Here is an 18324-nt window from a genome sequence, read left to right as displayed (position 1 = left end):
CGACAGTAATTATGATCAGAATCAATGTGAACATTTAATATTTCACTTTCAGGCAGCCTCAGTGCCGAAACAATATTTGCTTTTTCAGAAAGGGTTGGTTTCTTCAAACTGCCCTTTGCCTGTTTGTTATATTTACTAGGTCTTCATTGCACTTTTACCCTCTCCTTGCTGGGGTGTCGTGGAACTCCCCTGCAGTCTGATTGAAAAGTGATAGTGAATGAGCTGCATCACTCTATAGTGACTTCAGGATTCCTGTGGACACTTTACCTGAACTGACACGGTTAATCAAAATTTCGTACGTGGGCACTAGTTCTTGGGCCAGAGATGTGTTCTTGTGGTCAATCTGTTTGCAATGAACACAAAATGGCAGAAGACTCTTCTGTCATTGTTGCTTCAGTTGGTGTAAATGTGTTTGCGTATGTTCAAATGAATTAAACTGTCTGCACAGGAACAACTGAAAGCATTTATACATATATTACATTTGGAACACGCCAACTTGCACTCCAGTTTACATTCAATGTTACTTAAAATCACAGTGTGTTAGACCATGATGTGTTTGGGATTTTACACAAAACTGTGCCATCAGTATTGACTGTTATGTCACTCTCCTTAACACTACATGAAGCTTTGTGACGCGCCTCAATAACATTGATCCCATATGAATGGCCACCCTTATACAGTTTAACCATTCGAGCACACAGTTTCTCACGCTTTAATTTCATCAACACAAGTAGTTTGTCAAGTCTATTTAAGTTTTTCCCTCTAGATAACAATATTTTAAATCTCGATGCATTGCTTCGAGGTGCATATTTGTATTTATACCCAGATGGCCACTTCTTCAAGCAATGTACGAAGAGCTTTGTACACAAGTGCTTTCTTTTCTTCATTGCCATGGACTTTCTTCAAATTATCCTGTCAGCTGCCGTCTATGTGTCAAGCACACAGCAGATTATTTCTGCAGGTCCCGTGAGCTGTGTCCACCCACTGCGGAAAGTATTAGTGTCGTCAGACGTGTACAAACGTTTTTATGATGCCAGCTCTCTCTTTCACAGCACTAAAGAAATGAGTCATTATGGAAGTAGGCTCCCGATTTGAAACACTGAATGCTATAGGCATACCTGAACCAAAATCGTTTACTACTAACAATCTGGTCACCAACAATTTGTAAACATTTGTGCAATGTGTGGAGTCTACACATGCAATATTTGACCCAGATCTCTGTAATAACTGTTTCTGGTAGTTAGTCATTAACACTAGCACCAAGTCAGTGCTATCAAAATCTTCCCTGGCCTCACCTTCTTTCTTCTAAAGGAGAACACAGTCTTTTATTTTCTCCAACCACATACTAACACTGACTTCATCAATCATATGCTGCTGATCATCACCAATGGCGAAGTCTCTCTTAAAGTTATAAAGATCATGTCGAGTCAGGAGATGCAGCCTCTCCACTCTGCTGGAATGAAGTAAGTCACGCACATCATCCAGAAATCTCTGGAAAGTGACCTCCTCCGCAATTTGCCAATTCTGAGTATGTACGTGCAGACACTATGCAAAAGGACACTGCTGTTAACCACCCCCAATAAAATAAATTCATGCAATATAACAGTTGCTAAGTACTTATAAACTGGATAGTTTAACAAATGGCTTAACACTATATTCAGCATACCCTTTCAACAGTACTGAAGATGCCATTGACACACTGGGGATGAAAGTATAAACTGAGACCAGACTACAGCACCAGTTGCAATGTGATATTTCCCTGTTTCACCTACCAAGGCTATTTTCAAATTGTTACGAGGTCTATAATTACATGTCAGAGCATTGTAACTGGTGCTTTTGTCTAGTCTCAAATCCATTATTGCAGTTGCAGATGCCGTGATCCACTATGTTTAACATGCTGACAAGAAAAAATAAATGTATTGCCTTTAGTCTATCCAGATGTATTCTTAAATAAATTACTATGACACATGCAATAACACAGGGCAATACATAAGTATTTCAGAACTTATTTCCACATTTGCATTACTGTAATGCATTACACCTGCCCTCACACACCCAAGTACATGGCATTACAATCACCATTATTGTGGTCAATATGGATCACAACATCTGGTCTTTTACAACTGCATTCTTGCTACCATCACAAATTGTATTCATGTGAACTGCCAATCAATATATTCACACCTTTTGCTCCAGACCTCATATCCATAACAATATTAATTTCTCAACAATAGAAAACAATGTTCCTTCACTGCAAAAAAGTAAAAGTGAACTTGTTCTTCTTCTTTTAGTGTTCAAGCCTAGGTTGGTTTGCAGCAGAGCACCATTCCTCTCTTCTGTCTGCCTTCCCCTTCATTTCCACATACGTGTTACATCCAACATCATTCATGATCTGTTGCATGTATGATATCCTTGGTCGCCTCCACCAATTCCTTCCCTCAATAGCTCCTTCTGCTATTGTTCCAATGATGTTGAGTCATAGGATGTGCCCTACAAGTTTGTCTCTTCTAGTTTGGATGTGCCTCCACAGAGATCTGGTTTCCTGTACGCTTCTACAAAGGCAAAATAAGACAATAAAGTGAACTACATATAACTAAAAGCAAGCCTGACAATGGATTCTGAAACTTTCACGCCATATTTTAATCACAAGTTTGACTCATGTACTTTGGGACCACTGAAAGGCCAACAAAATTCTACAATTAAAGTAATACTCACGAGCGATGGCTTCTCAATCAGAACTACTGAGATGCGCAGAAAAGCAATGGTTGGTTCGTTGGTTGGTTTAAAGGTGGGAGAAGGGACGAAACTATGAGGTCATCGGTCCCATGTTCCTAATAAAACAATGCCACAAGTGTGATAATAAAACGGACGAAACACAGAAAGAAAGGAAAAGCCACAAGAACGTAGGGAAGGCAACGAACTCTAAAAGGAACAAAAGAAGACAGAAAACAATAGAGAGACGCTAGAACCAGAAGACAGTAAGAGATGAAAGCAAATTACAACGGCTGGCCAGCCACGAGAATAAAAATGGAAAGCCAGCCACTCTGCAACACATTAAAACCTCCACGCTAAAAGCACTAGGGTGGGGGACACAGAGGACATGCGCTAACACCTACATAGAAGTATAAAACCCACTCTCACGGATAAAACGTAAAACTAAAGCTGCTGTGGAGGCATTGTCGCCCAACAAGAAGGCAGGGTGCTGGGAAAGTTAAAAGTCAGCCGTAGAGCAGCTAAAAGTGGGCAGTCCAGCAAAAGGTGGACAACTGTGATTTGGGAGCCACAGAGACACTGAGGTGGGTCCTCGTGATGGAGTAGGTAACCATGTGTTAGCCACGTATGCGGAGCCAGCAGAGGACAACTGATTCCCTGCGAGAGGCCAGCATGGAAGACTTCCACACATTAATAGGTTTCTTAAAAACATGCAGTTTGTTGTGCGTGCTGTTATGCCATTCCGTCTCCCAAAGCCGGAAAACCCTTTGGCGTAAGACAGAACCAAAGTCAACTTCGGAGATGCCTATCTCCAGAAGCGGTTTCCGAGTCGCCTGTTTGGCCAGCCTGCCGGCAAGTTCGCAGAAAAGCAATGTTCTGGTCGTGGCCGAAATGTGTTCTGTATAAATGACACTACAGATTCAGATCTCTTCTTCGTGAAGCTCTATGGCAGCAACACAATGGTTTCCCATCTTGCAAGTACCCTGGGACTAACACAACCTTTTGCCACCTGACTTCGATGAAAATGTGCCACTTCTGTGCCACACAAAGGTGGTTTTTGCAGTGCTATCCTTTAAATGCTTAGTGCCATAACGAGAGACAAAACTACTCTTTGTTTCTCCCTCCTCCTCAGACTTCTACTTCAGAAAGTCTAAAATCAAAGCATCGACGAAAAACAATTACATTCAGAATCAACAAATTCAAAGTGAACAGCAGGAGCCAAAAACACAAGCTGCACTGTTAGATACCCTCACGAGTTACTGACACCACACAGTTACTGGTGTCATTTTAATCATTTAAATTTGTGTGTACTGGACTTATTTGCAACAATTTAACCTATATTTAATGTAGCATACAGTAAGTTTACAGTTTATGCAAAATGCGTCGTTTCAGGCTTTCAAATAAGCACATGTTCTATTGACCAACATAAACAAGAGCTAATAGCCACTGGCCAGGCAAGTATGTAATAATCAAAAATGGACGATATTAATTTAGGTGGGCAGTGTACATTTAACTTACCGTCCTTCGCTTGCAATTCACTAATTTCTTTTACCATCTCAACCATGTGCTCCTGCTCCACTTTGATCAGAAATCGGTAGCTAAGGAAGAATATTCAAAATTTCTAGGTGTGTGCATTGATGAGGGGTTGAACTGAAAAAAACACACTCAGGATCTGCTGAAACGTTTGAGTTCAGCTACTTATGCTAGTAGGGTCATTGGAAATTTTGGCGATATACATCTCAGTGAATTAGCTTACCACCCCTGTTTTCGTTCTCTGCTTTCGTATGGCATCATATTCTGGGGTAACTCATCATTGAGTGAAAGTGCGTTCATTACACAAAAGCGTGTAATCAGAATAATTGCTGGAGCTCATCCAAGATCATCCTGCAGACACTTATTTAAAGAGTTAGAGATCTTAACTGTAGCCTCACTATATATATATTCACTTATGAAGTTTGTTATTAACAATCCGAACGAATTCAAAAGTACTAGCAGCGTACATAGCTACAACATTAGGAGAAAGGATGATCACTACTCAAGGTTAAATCTAACTTTGACTCAGAAGGGAGTAAATTATGCTGCCACAAAAGTCTTCGGTCACTTACCTAATAGCATCAAAAGTCTGACAGATAGCCATATAGCATTTAAAAGGAAATTAAAAGAATTTCTGAATGGCAAGTCCTTCTACTCACTAGATGAATTTTTGGATATAGTAAGTGGGTAATTTCCCCAACCCCCACAAAAAAATTAAAAATATCAAGTGTCATGTAATACTTTGTGTAACGCGATATCTTGTATACAGGGTGAAAAGTATTTAAACCGACAAACTCTGGGAGGTTGTAGGGGGCATCAAAACAAATATTTTTCCCTGATGTCATTTTTTTCCTATGAGGAGTATTTAAACCAGTAGAGGGAGATTTCTGTGGCGGCAAATCAATTAAACCAACGAACACTTTTCCATTTTTTTTTATGACCAAGAGATAACAGATTAACACAACCCAGTTTCAATTACAGTAGATTTTCAAAAATGCCTCCACTGACACGTGAACAAAGGTTACGCCATCGGATCATGTTCTGTCTGACACGGACAAAAACCTCAGGAGTATCCTGAATTGTTCCTGCTGCTGCTACTATCCGGGCAACCAGATCCTCTTCTGATGCAACAGGAGTTGCAGAAACAAGGTTGCGCATCTCTCCTCACACAAAAAAGTCCAGAGGGGACATATCTGGGGATCGAGTAGGCCACGGTACAGGACTACCTCTGCCAATCCGGGTTTCTGGGAACCGTGGGTCAGGAATCGATGCAAATGATGGCTGAAATGTGCCGGCGCCCCGTCATCTTGGAACCACATGCGCTGTTGTGTAGGGAGCGGGACGTCTTCCAGGAATTCTGGCAATACTCTGGCGAGAAAATTGTAATATTGACTGCCATTTAATGGCCTAGGTAGCACATATGGCCCAATTAAACAGTCCCCAGCAACACCGACCCGCACATTAACGAAGAACCGCACTTGATGAGCGCTATTAACTGTGGCATGTGGGTTATCCCCACTCCAAACATGCGAATTGTGAATGTTGAAGACTCCATCACGCCCAAACGTTGCTTCATCAGTAAACAACAGAGAGGATGGAAATGTAGGACTCATTTCACACTGTTCCAGACACCACTGCGAAAACTGGGCTCTGGGTGGATAATCAACTGGTTCCAGGTTGTTGGCACGCTGTAAGTGAAATGGATGTAACAATTGGTCTCGAAGGACTGTTCTTACATTCGTCTGACTCGTCCACATGTTACGTGCAATTTTACGAATGTTGATTGACGGCACCCGCTCCACATGTTGCAAGGCAGCTTCCTCAAATTGCAGCGTTCTTACCATGCGACGGCGTCCCTGTCCAGTTAATCTGCTAAATGAACCGCTCTCACGCAGACGTTGGTGCACAGCAGCAAAGGTCGTATGATGTGGGATACGGCGATTAGGATATTTGATGACTAACTGAAACCCTCAGCTGCCGACAGGTGTCGTTGATATACCTCGGTGTGGACAGTGTAGTGGGACGAAATTAAGCGTCACCCATCCACCAAAGTCAGCCCAGTTTGCAGGTGACTATAAGTTTAATTTAGTTTTTTGTTTATGTGTTTTCTTATTATTTGTAATAAATGTGAATTATTTAAAAGTTTGTATTTTTTTTTATGTGTTTCATGTACGGAGAGATCGGCGCAACGAACGGGGACAGCATCTTCGTTGCCGCGACCAGAGAGGAAATTGCTGGCCGCTATACGTCGCGGGTCGACAGCCAAGAAGCAACAGAAGATCCTGGAACCGAGTTGTTGCGTCGTGCTTCTAAAAATTAAAAATGAAGTTTTATACTCTTTTTGTACAACAATGACATCATGTAGATCTTAATCTTATTGAAATGTTAGTCACTGTCTGTCAACGCTCAAGTTCACATCTGTATGTGTAGGAAGCTAATAAAATAGTGTATGCTACTAAAGCTGAAACACGTGTCTTGAAGATTTATTTATGAAGAGTTATGTGAACGGATTAATAATATATTTGACAAGATTATTGATTCAGACAGCGTTGGCCGAAACTTTGAATCCAAAAAGTTTATTTAATGTGTGATTCTGATATCGATTAGATCAAGATAACGTGTGTCGATATAATTTTCTGAGGAGAAACAAACGAACTTTAAATTCGAAAAAGTTACGAAAACCAATTGGCCCAAGTGATGTAATTCTTTGCACACGACTCAACTGATGTTTTACAGTTTCGTTCAAGAACCATTCTATGACAATTTAAAAAGAATATGAATCATTTTTTAAGTGGGTTGTAACTGACGTAGGTGACGAAGTCTGCACATGGTCATATATCAAACGAAACCTAATACGTCGTTACACCGCACCGTGGCGACCTTAGAAACAGGACTTGTGTGCAACTAAGGCACACAGGGACGAAACAAAACATCAAGAGTCCTTCGGAAGTCAACGCGAGTTTTCGTGGAGCCTTCACCAGCCAGCGGCGACTTCGTGGGTGTGGGCATTTGACGGAGCCGCAGCCAAGCAGTACGGTCACGCAGTTGTTCCACGAGAAGGCGCATCTGTTGGGCAGCAGCTGAACGCTGCAAACCTCGACAACCCTTTTTCTCCCTAAACTAATAGGCCCAGTACGTCAGCTGCGGGGCGTTCCTCCGGCTGGTATTAGAGGTGTTGCTGAGGGCTTCGCCTGTCTACGGCGGTGCCGGGCGTGGTTGCAGCTAGCGACGTTTCCGGTGTTCGACTCAGCGTCCTGCCGGGTGCGGAAGCGGGGTCGCAGCATCTCAGCGGCTGCATCGACGGCTGTTACATCTGCAGCCCATAGCAGCACACTAATCACCGAGAACTACAAATTACAATATTAGTGTCCGGTGAGTTTGTTTCAAGTTGGAAGTGGAGTGTTGTACATAGGAAGTGTGCTTTTACAGGATTGTTGATTACAAGTCTGCGTGTGTAAATAGTTAATATCTTACAATAATGTCGGGAAGTGAAATGTCAGACGAAGAGCAATCTATGTCCGATAGGAGCATGAGATCCCTTTTTAGGGCGATCGCTAAATTAAAACAATCTAACGAGGAATCTACTGCTAGATTAAAAGAGGAATTGAAACAATCTAACGAAGAATCTACTGCTAGATTAAAAGAGGAATTAAAACAGTCTAACGAGGAATCTACTGCTAGACTTAAAGGGGAGCTAACAAAATCAACAGACAGGTTGCAGGAATATCTTAATGAAACCAGTCGAGAATTAAGTGATAAAATAGAGTATTCTAAAGTTGAAATGCAGGAAAAACTAGTAGGACTTAGTAATAAGATTGCTGATAATTGTAAAAGGTTAGAAGAATATATCCAGGAATCGCGCGAGGAAAAAGCTCGCATGCGACACGATATTACTGACTTAACCGACAGACTAGATAGTGTCAATATCTTAGTTGTAAATGAAATACAGAAAAATAATAACATGTTACGAGATGAACCTTCTATGCAAACGGAAACTGTTCGTAGAGAATTATTGGAATCTATTAAAGAGGTCTCTACCAAACCTGTAGAGATTTCTTCAATAGATAATGTAGAATTAGAGACATTAACTCATCAAGTAGAAAAGGACCATACTGAAATCGAAAACATGAAATCTTTAATTACCGAAATATGCAGTAACCTTGAGACTGCCAAAGATAATAATATTGACGAAGGTACAGAGCGTTCACATCGTGAACACAGTGAAGAATCGATATTAGCTAATCGCGTATCCAATACAGAAATGCGGATACAGGAAATTACTAAACAGTTATCGGAATTAGATAATAACGAGAACATTTCAGGTAGCAGAGGTAATAACATAATCAGAGACAACAGTCGCATCGAATTTGCTAGCACGGAAGACAACAATATGAATAAAGCAATCACGGCAAGCCAATCCGATGCAACTCCGTCTCTGCAATCTAAACAAAATCCGACTATTTCTCTCGCAGAATGTCTGGATGACATAACGACAAATTCAAATGTAGCAAGGCGATCTCCTGTATTCAAACCAGGAGGCGAACTTCATCCTATAATCTTTATAAAAGCTTTTGAAACATCATTATCTTCTAAATGGAGTAGTGAAAAACGCATTCAATTTGTAATAGGACATTTAGAAGCAGAAGCTGCGGAATGGGCAGTACTGCATAGAAATGAATTCAGGGATTGGGATGATTTTGTTAAGCAGTTTAAACAAAATTATTGGTCAAGGGGAAAACAACAACACTTAACTTTAGAGTTGTTAGACCCTCCTCCATATTCTAAACGGTGGGGAGGTTATAGGAATTATTTTGAATGGCATTTAAACCGTGCTAAATTAATTGAAGAACCCATTATTGAAAGTCATTTAATACGAGTCCTAATTAGTAGGTTACCGTATTACGTAAAGGAAAGAATGATAGAAAGAGAATGGTCACAGCCGTGCGAATTGTTAGGATATTTAGAGCAGTTAGATATACTTAATAGAGAAAGGGAAGACGAGAAGTTTAGATTTGGTAGAAATGACAATCCTCGAAATAATAATAATAATAATTCAGAACCACGAAAAGCTAATAACAACAATCATAGCCGGTTCTGTTATATAAAACGTCAATCTAAAGATAAAGAGAGCCAACAAAATCGTGGTAATAACCCTAAAGTGCGGAAATTACACAGTAACGATCATGAGATAAATCATCCTCAAGTAATTAATGAAGGTCAAGTGGTAGGTGACGTCATCATAGAACGTTCGGAAAACTAGTAAAGTCCTTTAGTACGGGTCAACTAAAGGGAACTATTGGTCAAGATTATCCAAGACCCAATTGCAATTTATCATTAAGCTGCCAAAAGGACGATGACTGGCAACAAGATTTACTTCAGGAAGACAATCAGATAAGGGAGAATGTAACATATAAACCCGTTATTAAAGGTTATATTAAAGATACCGAAGTAAATATTATAGTTGATTCGGGTAGTGAAGTGAGTATTTTATCCAAAGAATTATTTCAGCTTAAAAGGAAATATTGGAATTTCCCGACTTTACCTGTAACTGGGGTGAAAATTATAGGAGTTACTGGTAAAAGAAGTCAAAATATTACTGAAGAAGTTTATGTAACTTTTGAAATTGCTAAACAATTAATTGCTCACTCTGTACTCGTCGTAGCCAACTTAAATGTGGCCATAATTTTAGGTATAGATTGGCTGTGTAAATATAAAGCTATATTAGATTTTAAACATTCTTCCTTAACCATCCATAAGGAGGCATGTACTTTTAAGGTGAGGTTCTCTAACAGTCAAGTACCTGAAAATTGCTACGAGTCCTTACAGATTAAGTACGCACCGACCATGAATCTATTAACAGATTTTAGTGATCTTGGGTATGCAGTATACCAATGTCAGGCTAGTAGTAGTATCGAAACCGAAGTGAAAGAAAAATGTTTATCTACGAATTGTCTATCCGAGCAAGAAAAGGAAGAGTTGGAATCTTTGATGTTAGAATTTAGAGCCGTCTTCTCAGATGAACCGGGGAGAATTAAAGATTACGTTTGTAAACTTAAGATTAAAGATAAGAAACCATTCTTTAAGAAACCTTATCCTATTCCAGTACAATTCAAAGAAGCGGCTAGTAGAGAAATAAATAAGATGCTAGAACAAAACATTATCGAACGATCAGGTAGCGCTTTTAACAGTCCGTTGTGGGTAGTTAAGAAAGCTACTGGTGGGGTACGACTGGTTCTGGATGCCCGTGAATTAAATAAAATTATAGAGATGGAAAGAGACAGACCTATTCCTATGGAGGACGTACTTCTTAAGATAGCTGGTTCTCGTTATATGAGTACAATGGATCTAACCTCTGGCTACCACCAAGTAACATTACACCCGGATTCACGGCAATATACGGCTTTTCTTTTTGAAGGCAGATCATATCAGTTCCAAGTTTTACCTTTTGGACTTAATATATCAGTGTCAACTTTCATTAGGGCATTAGATTCTGCTTTGGGTCAGCAATTGTTACAAAAGATTATTTTATATGTAGATGATATTTTGGTAGCTACTAAAACGTGGGAAGAACACGTAACGATATTACGGGAATTGTTTAACCGTTTAATTGACAGAGGAATTACTTTAAAATTATCTAAGTCTTACTTCGGAAAGGAGGAAGTGAGATTTTTGGGGCATATAGTGGACAGTAAAGGTATTAGGCCAGACCCAGCACGTATTGAAGCTATTGCTCGATGCCCGAGTCCTAGAAATCGGAAACAACTGAAATCATTCTTAGGAATGGTAGGATTTCTAAGAAGATTTCTTCCAGGGCAGGATATTGTTAATCCTAAATTACTAGATTTATTGAAAGAGAAGTCAGTATGGCTCTGGGGACAAGAGGAAGAGGAAGGTTTTAATAAGATAAAAGGAGCGTTAACCAAAGCCAAAATGTTATACCACCCAGATTTCGATCAGGACTTTGGTATGTGTACGGATGCCTCTGATTATGGTGTGTCTTGTGTAATATTCCAAGGTGATCTGACCAATGAAGAGGGATTATATCGGCCTATTGGATTCGCTAGTCGAACTTTAAATAAACATGAAAGAAATTATTTTGTATCCGAGAAGGAAGCTCTCGCAGTGGTATGGGGTTTTCAACGATTTAGAGGATTATTAATGGGAAGAAAAACAATTGTATATACTGATCATCAGGCTTTAATCTTTTTGAACAATTGCCGGTTACTTCACCGTAGGCTATTACGTTGGGTATTATACTTGCAAGAATTTCAGTACGAAATTAGGTATATAAAAGGATCTCAGAATGTAGTTTCAGATGCTTTGTCAAGGCTTCCTGTAGGAATGGAGAATATTAATATTGCAGAAGAACCAGGAACAAATTATCATGTTTATTTCCTTTTGACTAAGGAGAACGAACGTAAGGTTAAACGGATAGTAACTGCTGTTAGATGAAACTGAAACTAATCTATCACAATTTGAACGCTCTGTCCTAATGTACAACGTTAAAGAACGTACTAAATTAGTATTTATTAGCAACTATTAACTGAAGAGGAGCAATCTCCCTATATTCGGTTACGAATTACCATAATAGCACAATTAAGAGGAAATGATAAACAGTCCCAACAATATCGTATTAAAAGGATTAAATCTATCTAATAGCAAGGACTCTAGGTTACGTAAAATGTGAGGAAAAATGTATTAACAGTTAAATATTGTATATTGAACAGTTTTAATTCCGGTTAAAACCTGACAAACTGAGCTTGTGGGTGGGGTATGTAGTGGGACGAAATTAAGCGTCACCCATCCACCAAAGTCAGCCCAGTTTGCAGGTGACTATAAGTTTAATTTAGTTTTTTGTTTATGTGTTTTCTTATTATTTGTAATAAATGTGAATTATCTAAAAGTTTGTATTTTTTTTTATGTGTTTCATGTACGGAGAGATCGGCGCAACGAACGGGGACAGCATCTTCGTTGCCGCGACCAGAGAGGAAATTGCTGGCCGCTATACGTCGCGGGTCGACAGCCAAGAAGCAACAGAAGATCCTGGAACCGAGTTGTTGCGTCGTGCTTCTAAAAATTAAAAATGAAGTTTTATACTCTTTTTGTACAGCAATGACATCATGTAGATCTTAATCTTATTGAAATGTTAGTCACTGTCTGTCAACGCTCAAGTTCACATCTGTATGTGTAGGAAGCTAATAAAATAGTGTATGCTACTAAAGCTGAAACACGTGTCTTGAAGATTTATTTATGAAGAGTTATGTGAACGGATTAATAATATATTTGACAAGATTATTGATTCAGACAGCGTTGGCCGAAACTTTGAATCCAAAAAGTTTATTTAATGTGTGATTCTGATATCGATTAGATCAAGATAACGTGTGTCGATATAATTTTCTGAGGAGAAACAAACGAACTTTAAATTCGAAAAAGTTACGAAAACCAATTGGCCCAAGTGATGTAATTCTTTGCACACGACTCAACTGATGTTTTACAGTTTCGTTCAAGAACCATTCTATGACAATTTAAAAAGAATATGAATCATTTTTTAAGTGGGTTGTAACTGACGTAGGTGACGAAGTCTGCACATGGTCATATATCAAACGAAACCTAATACGTCGTTACACCACAACAGCTGAAAATGTGTGCCCCGACCGGGACTCGAACCCGGGATCTCCTGCTTACATGGCAGACGCTCTATCCATCTGAGCCACCGAGGACACAGATGAATAGCGCGACTGCAGGGACTTATCCCTTGCACGCTTCCCATGAGACTCACATTCCCAACTGTCCACAATTCTACATATGCAATGTACCTTATAGACATTTGCCCATTATTTATTCCAGGGGAAAGCTGCACGGTCATCAACAATATTCTGTTCTTTCGAGAACAGTTACTGTCTTCATATATATGATTAGGATATTGTTGTTGATAAACCTGATGCGCAGCTCGGCCGTTGTGGTGCGCTACGTAGTACGCACCAAGCATGTCAGTGTACTCACTCCAATTGTATCGCTCCATTAGTAAACAGAGACAATGCACTGCTACACTGGTGGACAGCAGTTGCCTACAACTGAAGAGCGTAATACACCCTCTAACAACCTTAATACAACCTGTAACAACTGAAGAGCGTAATACGTCCTCCACCGGTTTAAATAATCCTCATAGGAAAATATGACATTGGGGAAAAATATTTGTTTTGATGTCCCCTCCAACCTCCCAGAGTTTGTCGTTTTAAATACTTTTCACCCTGTAGACACCTTTTATTAACCTGAAACGTTCCACGTCATTACGAAGTGTCGTATTCACGATCTATGGAACAAGTACTAATCTAATCTAATCTAATCTTGTAGTCGCAACTTTGCCAAAAAATACATTTAAAGCTGCAGCCACTTTTTGAGCACTTTATCGTAGCTTCTTCACCTGGCTGTATTTTATGCACATTTCTCAAAGGAACATTCAAATACTTTCTCGCTGAATATTCTCTATCACATACATAACACGCAATGTAACCAGCTATTTCAACGAAATAACTCAGTCTCACAAGGTGCAAAGATATTCGGTCGCATCAAGTGTGAATACGAGAATGAGTATAGCAGAGATGTTGCATTCGTTCAGATCTCACCTATGCTTCTGATTGGCTACTGTGTATGACGTCATGAATTTAATTTCAGCCAATCAACATCGTGACCAGCGGGTCGCGAGACGCAGTTCATTCACAGTAGTGTCACATCCGGTTGGAACGAACAGATGAAGACGAGCCCGCATCGGCCTGGAGTGATTTCTGCTAACGTCCACCGTGTCGGTCGGGACACCAAGTCTACATGTATATAAGTAATATAACTCCTAAACAAAAGATACTGGATCTGTAAAATTATTTCGAAAACGTATTTCTTTTGTGAACAGGCATCCGTTAAAAGGGAAATGTCCGTTACGGCAAACCTCAGGAAATAAGCAAAAAACTGATTCTCTTCTTTACTGCAAGTGACTGGATCTCTTGTTTGATCCCAAGTTGTAGAACTCTCATAAAATTTTCTAGTAAAATTAGCCTACGTGGATTTGAGTTCATTGTATAAATAGCTATTGACTTGCGTCACATCTGAGTATTTGGTGTTGCTGGAATCTACCTGATACCTGCATGTGTGTTCCAAAATTCTGCTTATTTGTGGTAGGTACTTACCAACACGGCGACCTAGAAATAGGTTGATTACGTGATAGCTGTGGTCGGCGCACTCCCTCTCCCAACCGAATTTTCCCAAGCTTTCTACATAGTATCTTCTTATTCTCTAGGAACAGATAGACTGTATTATTTAATTTCAAAAAACTTTGGGATGTGTTGTTTTAAAATAGTTGAAGGGAAAGTAAGATTTATAAAAAATACTGTTTCATTCTATCAGATGGAATCGATACGGAAATTGATGTAAATTTTGTTTTAGTTTTCAGGTGTAATGTAACCACTGTAGGAGTGTCGTGATAAAACACGGAGGTGTTTTCTTAACATATGTAATCATTTAACTAGTATCTTCCCTTTGTAGGTATTCAACTGCAATGCTACGCCACAGGAAAAACACATCAATTAACTTGCTGGGCATTATATCCGGATTGAACATCTGATCACATATTCTATGCATAAATTGCAAGGAAACTACGCGATCACGATTATCAAGCATTCACGCCTGCCATTGTTGCGAGATAAACGATACTGGCTCTCTGTAATAGTTCAGTTCGCAGTACAGATCCCTAACACTTAAATGAGTCATTTAGCTAATCTGAATGTGATAAATTCTGTATCTATCCCTACATTAGCAATCCAAAGCCAGAAAGATGTTTGCAACATCAAAGTGGGGAAAAATGTTGAACCCTTTCACTAAAATATTCGGTGTCTGTTATGCTAAGAGCGATGTAGACTAGTGCTCTTCAAACTTATTGCCGTGTTTCGCAGAAGCTAGAAAAAAATTTTAGACGGCTGGCTAAGTCAGAAACAGAGGCGAAAGCGAATGCAGGTAGCACTTTACCTACTACATCCAGTGGTCTAACTTTTTCGTGGAATATTTTAGATGTCATCATTACTTTTCTCCTGATTTCTTTCCGTACATAGAACTGTCGTACCGGTTTTTTAACGGCTGCAACAATCAGAACGATTTAAGTCTTCGTTCTCGACAGAAAATAACACTACTGTTGTGACTTTTGGTCGTACCAACTGCCAAAGAAAGATGTGAATGAACACCATGCTGGAATGAACGCCATGCCATGATCGACCTGTGTGAAAGCTCCTATACTCTCTTTCGTGCCACTAAAAAAAATTGGTCGTAGGACCCCAGAATCGATGTACATAGTATCGGCAAAAAAGAGATACACAATATTAGGAAATAATTTGGTGTGGCGATAGTCACCAACAGAAAAGTTCTTGGTGGACTGGCACGAAATTTTCGTGGGTTGGAAGCGGTCCGCAGATCAGTTTGAAGAATGTTGGTGTAGTCTAGTGTAACTATGTCTTGTGTAACTGTAATATAATGCTGTACTCGTTTATTCTAGTGATGCGTCACTTTCTGTCTTGCACAGAATGTAATTTTATAACTTATATTCATTTCTTTTGTTATTTGGGGCATGCAGTGCCAAATACCTCTTTTAATGACATGATTATTTATGAATAATAGCCAGCTACACTGCTATGTAAGTTGTTTATATTTTATTTCATTCACAATGAGCCTATTTCGTCAAATTGCCATCCTCAGGTGCTCTGCAAATACATAGATAAGGGATGGTCGTAATATAATAGTTTTGTAATTATGATCCAAAAATTTACAATGTAACATTAGGTGTTTCACCTTACACGCTACATCGTTGCTGTCATGGCCTGTGTGTTTTGGAATTACTACTTTCTCCCAGAGTACAGTGGAGATGTATATCGGATGTTACTTGTTTTTCATATATGCTACTTTTCTGCCGACATCGCATTCGCATTTCCAAACACACACAGTCTCAAACACAAAATTCACAAAGGCAGTTCGAAAATTCCCATACACAACAATCGCGGCATTTACAAAATTTCGTGTAACACATGTCACAAATTCTACATAGGGCAAACAGGTAGAAACTACAAAATTAGATGTAAAGAAAAGTGAAAACAACCCATCCACATTTTTTCAGCATTTACAAGCAGAGAAACACTATGTAAAACCCATAAACGAAGCACTATAAATTCTCCATATGACGAAAAAGGAAACATTGATGAACATCCTTGAGTAAATAGAGATATATTTACATGCATACAGCAACCCAACAATTTTACTGGTAATTTCCAAGAATGATTGCCTATCGAAGTCGCGAGGTCCAACGATACATATCGAACGTCCGATCGTAAATCGATCATGCGACTCTGGCGGGCGTTATGAGCATGTTTACGTTGGTCACTATAGCAACGACAAAAGAAGAGCGTTACAAAAATACTAGTAATTGCAAAGGAGACGACTTATCTTACTCGTCGTCGGTGTTGTTGTCATGTGAAAGTCAATTACGGTGGTGTGGATGGATAATTTGAAAGAGACGAACCATGTATTCTTCCTGATACTCGTTCGTTTTTCGCACTGTCCGCAATGAAATTGTAACGGTATTTCAGCATCGAAACTGTTCTTACGAAGTTTTACGTATCCTGCACCACCACAGTCTACACAGCCATCCTTTCCTCGTCCGGTAGTACTCCATATTTGCTACAAAAAGTCGAATAATTTTGTACGCTGCATAAAAATGGAATTAGATTCTTCCATGTGAGAGAATCTGCCGAAGAAACGTCAAGAACACTAGACATCCCACTATACTAGCGACGTAAATAGTATGAGTTTCCCTAGCAACTCACAAATAATTGACGGAGGTATGTAATTTAGAGCAAGTAAGGGAACGACGGAAAACAGATAAAAATGACGACCACAATGCCGGCCACCGTGGTCGCATGATCGATTTACGATCGTACGTTCGACATGCATCGTTTGGACCCCGCGACATCGATAGGCAATAATTCTTGAAAATTACCGATTTACTGAACGAACAAACCGACCTAAAGCACAAAAAGTATATTCACATTATAAATCGGGAAAACGGGTAAAATTATAATATCTGTGATTCTAAACAACACATATCTATAGTAACAGCGACAACAACATGACAGAACACCAACATAAATCATAGACAACAACAATTATTACGAAAAAATTAAAAACGAATAATAAGAAAGTATTATAAAATTAAAACTAACTTTAGGCAGAAACATACTTAGAAACAAGCCTATATGAAAAATAAAAATAAACAACTTAATTTCACACAACACTTGTTTATAATGGTAACTATGCAAACATGTAACATCGCTGACCCACTGTCATGCAGGCTTTCAGAAAAGTAACATCCGATATACACTCCTGGAAATTGAAATAAGAACACCGTGAATTCATTGTCCCAGGAAGGGGAAACTTTATTGACACATTCCTGGGGTCAGATACATCACATGATCACACTGACAGAACCACAGGCACATAGACACAGGCAACAGAGCATGCACAATGTCGGCACTAGTACAGTGTATATCCACCTTTCGCAGCAATGCAGGCTGCTATTCTCCCATGGAGACGATCGTAGAGATGCTGGATGTAGTCCTGTGGAACGGCTTGCCATGCCATTTCCACCTGGCGCCTCAGTTGGACCAGCGTTCGTGCTGGACGTGCAGACCGCGTGAGACGACGCTTCATCCAGTCCCAAACATGCTCAATGGGGGACAGATCCGGAGATCTTGCTGGCCAGGGTAGTTGACTTACACCTTCTAGAGCAAGTTGGGTGGCACGGGATACATGCGGCCGTGCATTGTCCTGTTGGAACAGCAAGTTCCCTTGCCGGTCTAGGAATGGTAGAACGATGGGTTCGATGACGGTTTGGATGTACCGTGCACTATTCAGTGTCCCCTCGACGATCATCAGTGGTGTACGGCCAGTGTAGGAGATCGCTCCCCACACCATGATGCCGGGTGTTGGCCCTGTGTGCCTCGGTCGTATGCAGTCCTGATTGTGGCGCTCACCTGCACGGCGCCAAAC

The 18324-nt window shown here is 39.8% G+C and overlaps 1 non-coding gene across 1 annotated transcript; it reads right to left on the bottom strand.

Annotated features, from left to right (window-relative positions):
• Nucleotides 1-12891: 12891 nt before the first annotated feature.
• Nucleotides 12892-12965, bottom strand: Trnat-ugu. The gene has a single exon. It is a non-coding gene; the product is annotated as a tRNA-Thr (tRNA).
• Nucleotides 12966-18324: the final 5359 nt, after the last annotated feature.

The sequence above is a fragment of the Schistocerca americana genome, chromosome 11, assembly GCF_021461395.2.
Source record: "Schistocerca americana isolate TAMUIC-IGC-003095 chromosome 11, iqSchAmer2.1, whole genome shotgun sequence".
NCBI lineage: Eukaryota > Metazoa > Arthropoda > Insecta > Orthoptera > Acrididae > Schistocerca > Schistocerca americana.
This window is presented reverse-complemented; position numbering and strand designations above follow the sequence as displayed.